This window comes from Rousettus aegyptiacus, unplaced genomic scaffold (assembly GCF_014176215.1).
Source record: "Rousettus aegyptiacus isolate mRouAeg1 unplaced genomic scaffold, mRouAeg1.p scaffold_m13_p_3, whole genome shotgun sequence".
In the NCBI taxonomy this organism is placed as follows: domain Eukaryota; kingdom Metazoa; phylum Chordata; class Mammalia; order Chiroptera; family Pteropodidae; genus Rousettus; species Rousettus aegyptiacus.
The window spans coordinates 53,434,392-53,448,848 of NW_023416306.1; the positions used below are offsets into that span (position 1 = coordinate 53,434,392).

Genomic DNA, 14,457 nt, shown 5'->3' on the forward strand with positions numbered 1-14,457 from the left:
TTAAAACAGCAATAATTGTATTCACTCATTCTGTTGTTCAGCAAATTTGAACTGGTCCTGCCTGGGGTCATTTAAGCTTCTGCAATTATCTGGCAGCTAGACTGTGGTTGGATAGTCTTAGATGATCTCATTCACACATGTGTGGAATTTGTACTGGCTTAGTTTCTCTCTCATGAGTTTTTCATTCTCAAAGAAGCCTCAGGGTTCTTTACATGGGTCTCAGGGTAGAAAGAGTTAAGATTGGAAGCTGTAATACATTTTAAAGTTTAAAGCTATAATCTCTGCAACATTTTATAAATTAAACCAAGTCATGAGTCTAGGCCAGATTAAATGGGGTAGAGAAATAGATTTCACCTCTTGAAACAAGAAGGTATAATGTCACTTTGAAAAAGAGTTTCATGGGAGAAATTTACAGCATGTTTTGCATCTGCAGCAGAGCAAATATGAATGCTGCTCTCACAGAAATCAGTGAAGAAGAAGGGCAAGTAAAGAGACAACTGCTATAAAAACATATATATTTAGAAATGGGTAATTATAGGGCACTATAACAATATATATCAAGACTATCTACCTAGACTATTGAGAAATCAGAAACTTCCTCCTAGAAAAGTAAAATGTAATCAGACTCCAGGAATGAGTAGAAATTAGGTATAAAGTGAGGGAACAGCAGTGGGGTTTTCTGAGTTACAGAAACAGCAGGGCATACACAAAGTCTGGAAGCAAAAAAGAGCATGGAAGAGAGAAGAGGAAAATATTCCCTGTGTGGAAGATCACAAAATGGAGGTAGGGAAATGAAAGAGAATGCTAGAATCTGAAGAGCAATGGCAATTACGTTAAAAAGTTCAGTTCTGAGTATAATGAGAAGCTACTAACGGGTTAGAAAAATCAAAGTGATATCCAGATCAGCACATGGGAGAATGACTCAGAGTATAGTATGGAGCACAGAGTGTGGATTATGAGTCTCGAGGCAAAGTATGGAGTCTATCAAATAATGCAGAAGACATGAGATTTACCTGTGACCAGCAGTCTGCCATTGAGTAAGCACTGAGCAAATGATCTAATTAAGAAACCAGTATTATCACTGGGGATAGGCAAAAGCAAAAACATAGTATATGTACATGCGATCTCTTTATTTAGTTGGCAAAGCCAAGTTGAAGAAATATTCTTGTTGGAGAAAATGTCAAAGAATATTGGACTATTTGAATAATAATTCATCTCTCAACTCTTTGAGTGTTAGCAAGTTTAAGAAAATTTAGAACTCAGATTCTTATTAACATCAAGTTGAAGATTTATGAGATTATTTTTCATAAACTATGCTCATTTGGAGGATGGGAGGGAATTTCCTCTCCTTTGGGGAACCAAAACCAAAGAAAAGTCCAGCGGTAAATTAAATGTAATTTGTATCTAATAATTACCATTTTACAAATCTTTTAATATAAAAAATCTGTAGTTTAAAAGCAAAGGAAATATTCTATTATTATTCTTTCTTAAAAAACAGATATAAGACTTTGATGTAAACAATAGAGATAATTTTAAGTATTTACGACTACCGCTGCAGTTACTAAAAAGAATATATAACTTAAATGTTTTTTAGAGGATCAAATGCTATTTTATACACTTAAAAATTGAAATAAGGAATCATAAAGGTAATTGTGCTCAGTGAAACAACAGCAACAACAAAATCTGCAACTTCTAACCCTCCTTATATTCCTGCCACACACTCGAAGATCTAATTTTCTAAGAATAGAAAACAATTTCCCACAAAACCTGTAATTCAGGATATCCCTAAACATTATCCATGTTACTATCTCTCCCTGAAGTGTCTATCAGAATATACTTGATCTGAGGAATGCTTAGTTACCCTTCTAGTGCCTCCTCCAACAGCACTTCCTCTTAGAGTCTTTTCCTGATTTCCCCAGGCTCTTAGTGGCTTCCTCAGTATTTCTAATGCATTTTTCTTTATGTACAACTGCAATAACACTTATCATATTGTTCTATAACTATTTGCTTATTTTTCTTTTCTACTCTAGTTCCTCGAGGCTACTTAATTTTTTTTTTTTTTTCTAACTGGTTTCTAGCAGAAATATTGAACTGTATGTCAACGAAGATATACAGAACTATGTTCTCGGCACTGATGGTAATAGTTAGCTAATCACAGTTGTTTGTTGAGTTACTGTAAAATTATTTAGTGAGTAACAGAATGAATACTAGATTAAGATTGGTAAAACAGCTTAGACCATTATTGTACCTGGCAAGCTCTTTAATACATATTTCATTATAACTGAAAATTTTGTCAGTTTGAGAAGATAGTTTCTTGCTAAAGGTAGGCTTTATGAAAAAAGGTACCAAGAGTAATGAAGACTCAGTTTCCTTTTAATAGAAAAATATATACCCTGAAAGAAAGTGAGGATTTGTGGAATGTCTCATTAAGTATACACAGCTCATATAATCACCTCTTATGTTACTATATAAACACTCTGTAATAGTTTGCTTTGGCTGTTTAAAAAATTGCCTCAATCTGGGAGGTTTTAATACAAGAGAAATTTATTCTTTCACAGTTCTAGAGACCAGAACCTAAATCAGTATCACTGGAATGAAATCAAAGTGTTAGTAAGGTCATGATTTAGAAAAAATAAATAAAAATGAAAGTAAAAAATTTGTCACATAAGTATACAATCTCTCTCTATAAACTGACATAAAGCCTAATAAAGACCAACAACTTAGTGGATTTCTTCAAAAGAAAAAAAGTAATCTTTTCCACTTAGAACAAATGTTTTCTATACTGTTCAAATGATATGTGCTCTCAAACTGGGTGAGATTTATTTTAGACAGCCTAAGACATTGAGGCTGGTGTTTTTTATTCTTTACCAGCTTCTAAATCCTAACCTTGCTCTTAGATCATGAAAACACATCCTTGGGAAGGAATAGCTCAGCAATACAGAGATAACCACTTTCTATGAATCCCACTAGACAAAAATAAACTTAGCCTGAAATCAGTGTTGATGAGGATTTCAGGATTACAAGAGTAAATGGTACAAGAGGGATCTATAAGTCTACATATAATGATTTAAGGAACAATAAGAGCCTAAACCTTCCTAAACAGAGAGATATATAAATTATTTCTCAAGAGTTCCATGGAATTGGATTCCAAAGTCATCATAAAAGTCTTTTTCTAGTATTACTTTCCCTTTTCATTATGCAAAATTCAAATCCCTCTTATTATAATATAGGTCAGTTTCGTTTCTTATTCTGAAGATATGTTCAATGAAAAAATAGCTTTGGATATTTTCAGAGACATTCTTCAATCTCCCACTCTCTCCTCTCCTGACCTCTTCCACTGGTATAAATATTCTCCATTCTTCAGAGACTCTCTTTTTCCTTCCTTCCTTCCTTCCTTCTTTCCTTCTTGCTTTTCTCCCTCCTTACTCCCTCCCTCCTCCCTTCCCTTTCTCCTCTTGTTGCTTCCTTTTTCTTTCTTATTTTCTTTCTTTTTAATTAAATTTAGTGGGGTGATATTGGTTAAAAATCATATAGTTTTCAAATATATTATTCAGTAATACATTATCTAAAATTTGCACTGTGTTCACCACCTAAAGCGGTCCTGCCTAAGACATAGAAACAAACACAAGTAGGCCGCCAAAATAAGAACACGAAGAAACATGCCCAAAATGAAAGAGCAAAACAAATCTCCAGGAAAAAAAGCTAAACAAAATAAAGAAAATCAACTAGATGCAGAGTTCAAAAATAATTGTTATAAGGATGCTCAATGAATTTAGCAGAAGAGTAGATAAAGTGAGAACTTTAACAAAGAAATAGAAAACATAAAAGAAGAAATAGAAAACATAAAAAACAACTAATCAGAAATAAAGAACGTAATAACTGAAACATAGAATACCTTAGGAGGAATTAACAGTAGATTAGATGAAGCAGAGGATCAAATCAGTGACTTAGAAGACAAGGTACCATAAAACTCCCAATTAGAACAGCAAAAACAAAAATAAAATCCCAAAAAATAGTTTAAGGGGCCTCTGGGATTACATCAAGCATAACGACATTCATATCATAGAAATACCAGAAGGAGAAGAGAGAGAGCAAAGAATGGAAAACCTATTTCAAGAAATAATGACTGAAAATTTCCCTAATCTGCTGAGGAAATAAACATACAAGCCCGGGAAGTGCAGAGAGTTCCAAACAAGATGAACTCAAAGAGTGCCACACCAAGACATATCATAATTAAAATGCCAAAGGTTAAAGACAAAGAGAGAATCTAAAAACAGCAAGAGAAAAGCAATTATTTACTTACAAGAGAGCTCCCAGAAGATTGTTAGCCAATTTCTCAATAGAAACTTTGCAGGCCAGAAGAGATTGGTAAGAAATATTCAAAGTGATAAAAAGTAAGGGCCTATAACCAAGATTACTCTACCCAGCAAAATGTTCATTTAGAATCAAAGGACAGATAAAGAGCTTCCCAGACAAGAAAAAGCTATAAGGGCTCATCATCTCCAAGCCAGTATTACAGGAAATGTTAGAGGGACTTCTTTAGCAAGAAGAAAAAAGAAAAAAAGATTGAAAATATAAATAATAAAATACCAATAACTGCATATTTAGCAACAATTATTTTAAACATAATTAAATGTTCCAATGAAAAGATAGGGTGGCTGAATGAATAAGAAACAAGACCCTTACATATAGTGTCTACAGGAGACTCACTTCAAATTAAAAGACACACAGAGTGAAAGTAAAGAATAAAAAATAATAATGTTTCATAAAAATGAAAATAAACAAAAAGTCTAGGATAGCAATACTTAAACAGGATAAAATAGACTCTTAAACAAAGACTATAACAAGAGAAGAAGAAGGACCCAGCTATTTTACTTTTGGGTATTTAACTGAAGAAACACAAAATATTAGTCTGAAGGGACATGTGAACCTATATGGTCATTGTAGCATTATTTACAGTAGCCAATGGATATCTATATCTATATATCTATATATCTATATCTATATCTGTATCTATATCTATGAATATGTATAATGGAATATTACCCCACCACAAATAAAGATTGAAATCTTCTCATCTGCAACAACATGGATGGACCTAGAAGGCATAGTGATTAGTGGAGTAAGTCAGACAGAGAAAGACAAATGTCATATGTGGAATCTAGTGAACAGGATAAACAAACAACAGAAATAAGCTCATAGATACAGAGAGCATTTTGGTGGTTGTCAGATTGAGGAGTGAGAGGATGTGTGAAGCGGGGAGGGCATTAGGAAGTACAAACAGTAATTTAAAAATAATAATGGGAAAATAAAGTCTAGCATGGGGTATATATATAGTCAATCGTACTGTAATAACTATGTATGGTGTCAGATGGTTACTAGATTTATTGAGGTGATCACTTCATAAGTTATATAAATGTAAAATCACTGTGTTATATGTCTGAAACTAATATAATATTGTATGTCAACTATATTTGAAAAAATAAAAATACCAAAATTAAAAAAATAATCAATAGTTTGGCACTATTATATGCACTGAAGATCATAGCTATTTTTTTTTTTTACTTTTGAAAAATCATAGAATCACAAGCTTAATCAGATACTCCAGAATTCTGACCATTATAATTGTTAGAGTGATCAATCGTTGTTGTTCTTAAATGTAAAACAAAGGTAAAGAAATTGAAAATTCTCATATTCACATATATAGTCGCTTCTTTCTATAGAATACCTCTAAAAGAAAATGACAACAACAATCAATATTTAAAGCAACAGTTTAGCCAAAATATACATTTGGAAGGATAAAAGCAGTATCAATATAATGTCTCTGTACTTTTATTGTCATTGTTGCTTCTTCCCAGTGCTTTCAATTTATTCTCTTCATTATGGACTAGTATAAAACTTTTCCTAGTTTTATGTCTATCATTTAAAAATATACCAGATAAATTAATCCATAAAAGGCCCAGTGGACCATGGTAGGAATGAGTCTCTCAAGAAGGCACAGAGGAAAAAGTAGACAGGGAAGTGATAACTGGTGAGAAAAACATAGATAAGCGAAGACCAAAAAATAACATACAGAGAAGCTTTAAGACTTCTCAGAATGTCAAAAAAAAAAATGACTTAAGATTTCTATGAAATATGAAATGACTTTTATCCATGCATATTCTATTGATATATATTGCTTTTCTTAAAAATAAAAATATTTGGGAGAATTAACTTCCTGCAAATAAAACAAATGAAAAAACTAATAATAGCAGGAAGGCATTTTCCAAATATGTACTACCATATAGTTGAGAAAAAGAATAGGTATGGTATGATAATATAAAACATAGTAATGCTGATTAATCAGATTATATGTTGTGAACAAAAAGGAATAAGTGGTCAGTCATAAATGACAGCACCTGAAAGGCAGACAGAGGTAAGCAGTGCCTTACAACCAATGGCCAAGCTTGATCAGCTCTAACAAATGGGGCACGATAATAGAAGCTGAAAGGTTGTAATGATTGCCTGAAGAGGTGGGTCAGAAAAGATTCACAGGACATTTGATGCCTAAAGACATTAGCATTATGGGCATAATTGGAAAAAATGAGAGGCAGGATCCATTACGGGGCTGTTAGAGGCAAGGACAAAGGAAACACTGAAAGGATGAAATGAAATTTCATTTTCACTGATGATGCTTAATCAAAACTTTGAAGCAGATAAACAAGTGGAGAGGTTTACTTAACAATACATCTATTCTTCAGCAGATTAATATGCCTCTTTAGTTCTCAGAGATAGAAAAAATGGATTTGAAATAGCAAAAGTAAATTATATGAATGCATTATGTCCAATAACCATTTTTTTTTTGTATCCTATGACCATATGTTTCTTTCCCAAATTGATTTGGATGTTATAATTGTAAATGTATTGTGCAATGTGAGATTTACTTTCAGTTGATCATTGTACGTAAATTGGCAATAAAAAGATGAATGTTAAAGAAGCTTAAAGGTCACTATTTTCAGTTGTCCCTTTGAAATTTGATTGGTTCGGTTTTAGCTAAATAAAATTCAGAGTTAAGTGAAGACAATCCATTATTTTAAAATAAGCTATCTACACAGACTTTTCCTTTACCCCATTCTTTATAATATTTTTTCTTCAGCCTTTCAAATCCTCTTTTATTTTTTTAGCAGAGGTCAGGTTCTGAAGCTTTATAAGAGCAGATGCAGTGTTCACTAAAAGCTTTATTTGACTGGTTCTTATTTGTCTTGTTTTATATTACATACATCCTTATATATTTGTTAAAACCAATATATGTCTCAGGCACTCTATTTCTTACCATAATTTACTGTGTGATTAGTTGTTTCTAACGTAAGATACTGATTATCTGTAAATTTCTTACTATCCCTATACCTCATAATCAAATTATACATAATGATAGCAGAGGCTTATAAACAATCAATATTGACAGATGAATATTTATGGAAGGTTTAACATTACTCATGTGATTCTGTCCACTTCTGTTCTCTATTCTATCAGGAAAGTTTTAGGCTTCAGCCACTAGTATTCTATCTTTAAACCAAGGGTAGAACATAGGGATCAGTAGTGAGAGCCCACTAAGGGCCAGGAAACAGGTAGGGGCTCTTCACAGGTTATCTCATTTGATTCTCACAACCACCTCAGAAGTTATACATGCTATTTTCATCATCTTTCAGATGTGGATAATACAATATTTAAAACTTAAGCACGGAGAGTAAATAGCTCTCTAGTCTTGAAACAAGTAAGGCGCAACACTGAAATTCAATTTCTGGGCAGCATGTTTTCTGACAGATTTTGATTAAATGATAGGTACCCAGATGAAAGAAACCTAGACAGTGCAGAAAGTAGATATGTTTTCAATTAAAGGAAGAACTTTAGACTGGAAAAGAGAAGATGCATGAAGAAAATGATAGCTGTCCTCAAATTTCTTCAGTGTTTTTATATGCAAAGAAATGCAGTAAAATATTTGCTTCTCCTATACATCGCAGCCTCCACAGGTGGAGTTTACAAAAAGAGTTTTGGCTCATTGTAAACAGAATATTCTTATAATCTAGCCATGGCATCCTCAATTTTCTTAGAAATTAGGAGCCCCATCTACCACTAGAAGTTTCAAAGAGAGGCTGCTGACCATATGCCAGTCACATTATTAAACAGATTCCAGCTTTTGGTAGGAGTTGAATCTAGGTAATCTCTAAAATCCCCTTTCTACCTCCAGATGCTAAAGTATATGGCTACCTTTAGAAATAATGCTAAATAAAATGAAGTGACAACATAGAATTTTTTTAGTTTTCAGGATCACATATTTCTTTTTACAACACATACCCTTCGAATTATCCTTTGACTGCATAATTCAAATTGTCATTTGGGGAGTCATAGGGGCTGCGTTGAGGGATGCTTCAAACCCTATAGCTCCTGGCTGCCAATTTTCAAGAAGTCATGTGGGTGTATGTATACACCAGTGAAATTAATGTTTTAATTATATGTTAATACATGACACATTGTAATCTTCTATAGGCAATCTAACCTAAAATCTAAAAGAGAGAAATAGTTTCCAATCTCTATTAAATAAAAATGTATCCATATATCTCCTTCTCCTTATCTATTTTATGATATTTTAGATGATGACTTTTAATTTGCTTAAAATTCAAGAGTGGAGGGATACAGTTGATTTAAATCCAAGTGAGTTCTTGAGAAATCTAGTTCCTATTTAATATCTTCAATTTTCCACATGTAGATTGTAAGTTTCTAGAAGGAAGAGTTTTTGTGTTGTTAGTTTTTGCCTGACAGCTTGGTGCCAACACATAGGAAGCACTCAATAAATCATTGATGAATAAATTAAAAGCTGCTTTAAAATTAACTAGCTTTCCTGGAGTTCACAAGAAAATAAACCTAACATCAGCTAATGCCAGCTTTACCAGTATTTTATACCGGATTTGTAAACTCTGGCTACACACCAGGACACTTGGTGTGGGGTTTGGTAAAGTATCGGTGGAGAAAAAGCCAAATCTACATTCTAAAACAAAAGCTCCAATGTAAAGGTTAAGGAAAATGCTTTTAAAATGCTTTATCAGTGATTCTTATTATCTTGCATTTTGAAAACCACTTTTATTGATAGCCAGTTGTTCACAGACAAGGGGCTAGACATGCTTTGTGAATACAGGATTTTATCACTTATTCCACCAAGTTAAGAAATGTATATTCCTAATTCGAGGCAGATTTGCCTTTTACTGTGAACAATTATCTTTTGTGCATACAAATACCTAAAATGAAAATAAAAATTGCTTTTGAATACATCTATGACAGTACAGAACCATTCCATATTACAAATGTCTCAGTCTAGTCTGGTAATAACATATAATTAAAATAGATGAGTTCACCTTAAGTTATTAGATTGCACTGCTATTTTGCTAATGCATAAACTACAAAGAGAAGAGAAAAATTTACGGAGGCTAAGTTGAAGGCAATCCTATCATTTCTATGTCTGCCTCCACTATGTGTAGAATTTGATGGCAAAATCCGTGGATCCAAATGCACAGACAACCCCAAATTAAATAGTGAAGAAAGAAAAACAGTTTCTATATCAGGGAAAGTATATTTACAATTTGTCAGCTTGCACCATTGCTGCTAAATCTCTGGCTTTCTAGGTCTTCTCTTGGACTTCCTCATGCCTAGTTTTGAAGGACTTGGCCTCCATGAGCTTTGAATGCTCCTGGCTGCTTATCTGAATGCCCCTTTCTATTCCAGTATGTACAGCAGCTACATAAATATTTTTTCCTCTACATGAACATCTGTTTGAATTTATTGTTTGTCACATTGAATATGTTCTACTGAATCAACTCAGTCTCGGACCGTTCAGTCTCAGAGTATAACCCTGAGTATCCCACTATGACCCTTTAAAATACTAGAGAAAATGCCAGACACCTGCAAACTAATTTTTATCATTCCCATCTGAGACAGGATCTCATTCTCTGCTGTTTTTCTAGTGCCTCAATTAGAGATGGCCATCTAGTTGGCTATCATAAAATATTTGTTGAATAAACAGATAGAGATGATAGTTTTGGTACAATAAATACAGGGAACAAATCATTTATTCTGATTTATAAGTTTAGATTCATTTTTTTTTCCAGCCAAGTAACTTTGTGGATGACTATGACAAAGGCAAGATTAATGATAACCTACAAAAGATGACTGTTCAAGACTATTTTACTAGAAGAAGATCTAGTTGCAAAAATTTCTGCAACCTAAGAAGAAAGAAGTGTTAATTTCAGCAAAAATTAACATTTAATACACTTAATTTGATCAGAAAATCGATTGTCAAATTATAAGCAAGTCTATAGATGCCAAATAAATAGTTTTCTCTCCCCAGAGCAGTGAATGCATGGTTTCTCAACAAGTCCAGGATGTGGCTCTAAAATTATTTGCTACTAAAGCTAAAAACTGTGAAGCACCACTTCTGATATAGTTCCTTCACTGAAAGAATTTTTTTTTAATAATAAACAACTAGGTACCTGTTATTACTTTGAATGTCACAATTGTAGTTTTCTTCTAACAATCTCTGCAAAGCTCTACATTATTTTCAAGATTTGTAGTTGTTTTACAGAGTCCATTACCTGTATGCTATAGTCATGTATATATGTATGTATGTATTTATATATGCTCTGTACCAATAACTATAAATTTTGTCATTTAGGATTTTAAGTTTTAAATTTTGTTCATCTATGGCCTGAAAATTAAAGTTTTTTTTCCAAAATACAATTTTCCCCTAAAACTAAAAAATACAAAATAAGAACTTTAAGTTTAAATATAGTATAAATAAAAATTGAAAATTTACAAAGGTTAGATATGGTAAAATAACATATTTGTAAAATCTTACTTTTGTGGTGATATTTCTGTTTTTTTTTTTTAATATAACTAAAACAAAATTCATGTAATAATTATCTAGTCACTGGTATTCAGTTTGAGACAGTACATATTTAGAATTTTTAAATAAAGTATTTTACAACCTCAAGTGAAATGTAATTACATAATTTATAAAATGGAGTTAATTGCATTATTCTTGTTTTGCTCTATTCTTCATTTACTCAACAAATTGAATCACCTGTGACTTTCCTATCCTAAATAGTGGGAAAACAAAGATGAATGAATTACTGGTCTGTTTGCAGGGAGCTTCTAATCTAGTAGAAGGGTATACACACACACACACACACACACAGATATATACACACACACACACACACATACACACACACATATATGTATATATATTATATGCATAAAATATATATAATTAGTTATATAATAATATAATCTATAAAAATCAATATTTACATTGATAGCTTTATGTTAAGAACAGGCATTAGTGATTCAGAGATACCAGGGAGGGCATCACAGAGTACGTAAAGTTTTAATTGTGTCTTAAATTGGAGTTTGCAAGCATACAAGAACAGATAGCACACTTGAGAGGAAAGACAGCTTATGTGAAGTCAAAGAGGAATACATATTACAGCATGTTTGGAAAACAGGAAGGGGTTTGGTTTTTCTAAGGTGTGAGTCTCATGGAATCCAAGTAGTTGAAAAATGACACAGGAGTTGTTAGTAAATGCCAGACTATAAAGGGTCTCATGACCCATGCTAAGGCATTTGTGTAATTTTTTTTTTTTTTTTGAAGGCACTGGGTAATCACCTGGAATTTTCAAGCAAAACCATCTCACAGTAGACTCATCTTTTAGAAAGTCACACTATTAGAAATATATATCGGAGATTAGAGGGAAGTAGGAAAGATCTAGGTTTGAGGCTATTGAAAATAGTCCTTGTGAAAATGAATGGAATGGGAATAAAAGAATGAAAAAGATAAATCATTGAACTAAAAATTAATAGAACTTAGCAAACTTTTGGATGTATCAGGTAAGGAAGTGAAGCTACAGGAACAGCTCTAAATCTTGTTTGGACCATGAAAACTTATAAATCAATTAACTAAGACAGAGACAAGAACTAAATTTTGTAAGGCAAAATATAATGTTCTGAGTTTTAGGTTAAAATATATTATAATATCTATAGAGTATATTTCCTACTGGGTAGTTTGGTGTATTTAGGTCCTGATCAAAAAAAGAGTATTAGTTAAATACACACACTTAGAAGTCATTTGTTGATCAGTAGATTTTGAACAAGGTAATAGAGATAGAAAAAAATAAGTGAGACTGAGAATAACAGAGTTTAGAAACTCAGGAAACATGCACAAGAACGAACTGCGGCATTCCATTATATTTTAAGAATGCAAAATTTTATCAGACTTCCATATATTTCAGTTATAAATAATCATACAATATCAATTTTTAATTAAATAGTAATGGTATTCTAAAAAATATTAGCTCAATTAAAATACTACTTGGCATAGAATGTATATTTGTAGTAGTTTTAAAATACCATTTTACAAATTTAGTTTTTTGTTAAAGAGCAACCAATTTGTCATTTACATCTTGTTTTCTTTTGCTCTATAATAGCAATCATTGTTAATGACTGACACTTTCTTCACTATAGGAGAGGGGGTACAAATTTTAAAATAGCTTAAAAATTAAGAAACAACATAAAAAGGCTTCTAACTTTTTGTATGGAGGCATGCATAAAATATACAGTTTAAAGAAAATTACCTATGTGGCTACAGCCAACAATAAATCAATCTCCATACATTTGGAATTGTTTCCTTGAAGAAGCTTTGCATTATTAACATTTTCCCCCTTGGACTTGCACATAGGAAACATAAATAGAGAATCAGAAGTTGTCAATCATTAGCTTAAATATAGCTCCAGGCTGTCAAGTCCCTGGTTCCCAGGAGTAACAACCACAAAACCTATTTAAATAGGGGCTTTTGCTGCTAAAATCTTCTCAGGGAAACAACTGTGTTATCTTGTAATTTATCACAAACTCTATTTTTTGATATACTGCATCTGGTAGTATAATAAAAAACTAAAAAACAAACAGAAACAGAAATTGTGAACAGCTAAAATACAACTCAATTCAATGTTATATCCACAAGTGATTTCTTCTTTTAATTTCTAGAACTACAAATCTTTTTGGCATTGTCCATTTCCTCATATTGGTTTAATAAACATGTCCTGAATTTTTGTCAGTATAAGCTGTTTGAGAAAGAATAGAAGAGGGAAAATGTCCCTTTATTACAAGAAAGAAGTAGAAAATCAAGAATGCAAAATTAAGTCACTATCTTGAGTAAATATAAAAAGGAAACAGATGCTTATTAATTAAGTGTGGGCAAATTACAAGGCACCATGGCGCATTGCACCAGCTGTGAAGGATATAGACAGTTTTTATCCTATGAAACCATTTATTTATTATGCAACAGACACCTTGTGCACTAGAAAAGGTGTCAAAACAAAATATGAAGAGCAAAGATTTTGGTTTTCCAAACTTTGAACACTATTTCGTTTCACCTGCTTTACTAAGGAATAATCTGACTTTCATGTTTTAAAGTTTTATGGATTCTCTAATTCATATTTTTCTTTCACTGGAAACTGTATGACTGAAATATTATTTATGAAGTTCTGTTGCAAATAATATGCCAAGAAGATAGATAGCACTGCTTTAAGTATGGACTCTACTTCTACAAAAAGTCCATATTAATAGCAAGTATTCAGAAAAAAAGTAAAAGATCTAGACAAAGAAACCTATGAAAATGCAGATCCACTAATCAGCCATTTATACCCAATCTATATAATACTACATTTTAGAAAATGAAAAATAAAACTTGAAAAGCTTCTTATGAGACACTAAAATGACCAATCCCTTCCATTCTCAATTTTCATTTCTGCTCAGATTAGTGGCAATCTAATTTCCTCATTTAGGCAATTTGATAATGGGGCATTAGGGTAGTTTAATCAATTCATTTTTTCCCCCTTGTGCTGATACATTCTCACATAAAACTAGATTCAATAACATTGATTGACAGTTGATCCTTAGTTGCACAGTTATTTCTTTTAAGTTCTTATTACTTCTATATTGACCTTATTTTTTGTACTATGTGATTTTATTTAGATGTGATTTTAAAGTAGTAAGCAGTGCCTTTGACATCACATCTTTCATTTATTTTATTTATTTTCTTTATGTTACTTATTTAAAAAAATAATAAAACATAAATGTTCTTCAAAGAATGAACAATAAGAAAAAATGCAGAAATGCAATTAGGAATTAATTATTTTCCACATTGATGATAAAATTCAAATAAAAATGTGATCTACACGTTTATTCTTTCCAAATTAGAGATTACTAAAGATCAGAAATGTTGACTGAAACCTGGCACTTTTGTTTTGTGTAGGGCAAATAAGTACAATTTCCCTGGAAAGCAAGGTAACAATCAGTATCAAGAATCATTCTACCTTTTGGATAAATATCCTGAAGTAGAATTGCTGGGCCATAAGGTAGTTCTATTTTTAA

At 32.0% G+C, this 14,457-nt stretch overlaps 1 protein-coding gene across 39 annotated transcripts in view; it reads right to left on the bottom strand.

Annotated features, from left to right (window-relative positions):
* Positions 1-14,457, bottom strand: part of PTPRD (protein tyrosine phosphatase receptor type D) — a 1,934,582-nt gene that overhangs the window by 1,571,037 nt on the left and 349,088 nt on the right. The window contains exon 1 of one of the 39 annotated variants that reach the window (XM_036238640.1): positions 12,660-12,678. The exons of the other annotated variants lie outside the window; for them this stretch is intronic. The gene's annotated coding sequence lies outside the window, so the exon portion shown is untranslated. Of the gene's footprint in view, positions 1-12,659; positions 12,679-14,457 lie in introns of those variants that run through there. 39 annotated transcript variants of the gene reach the window in all.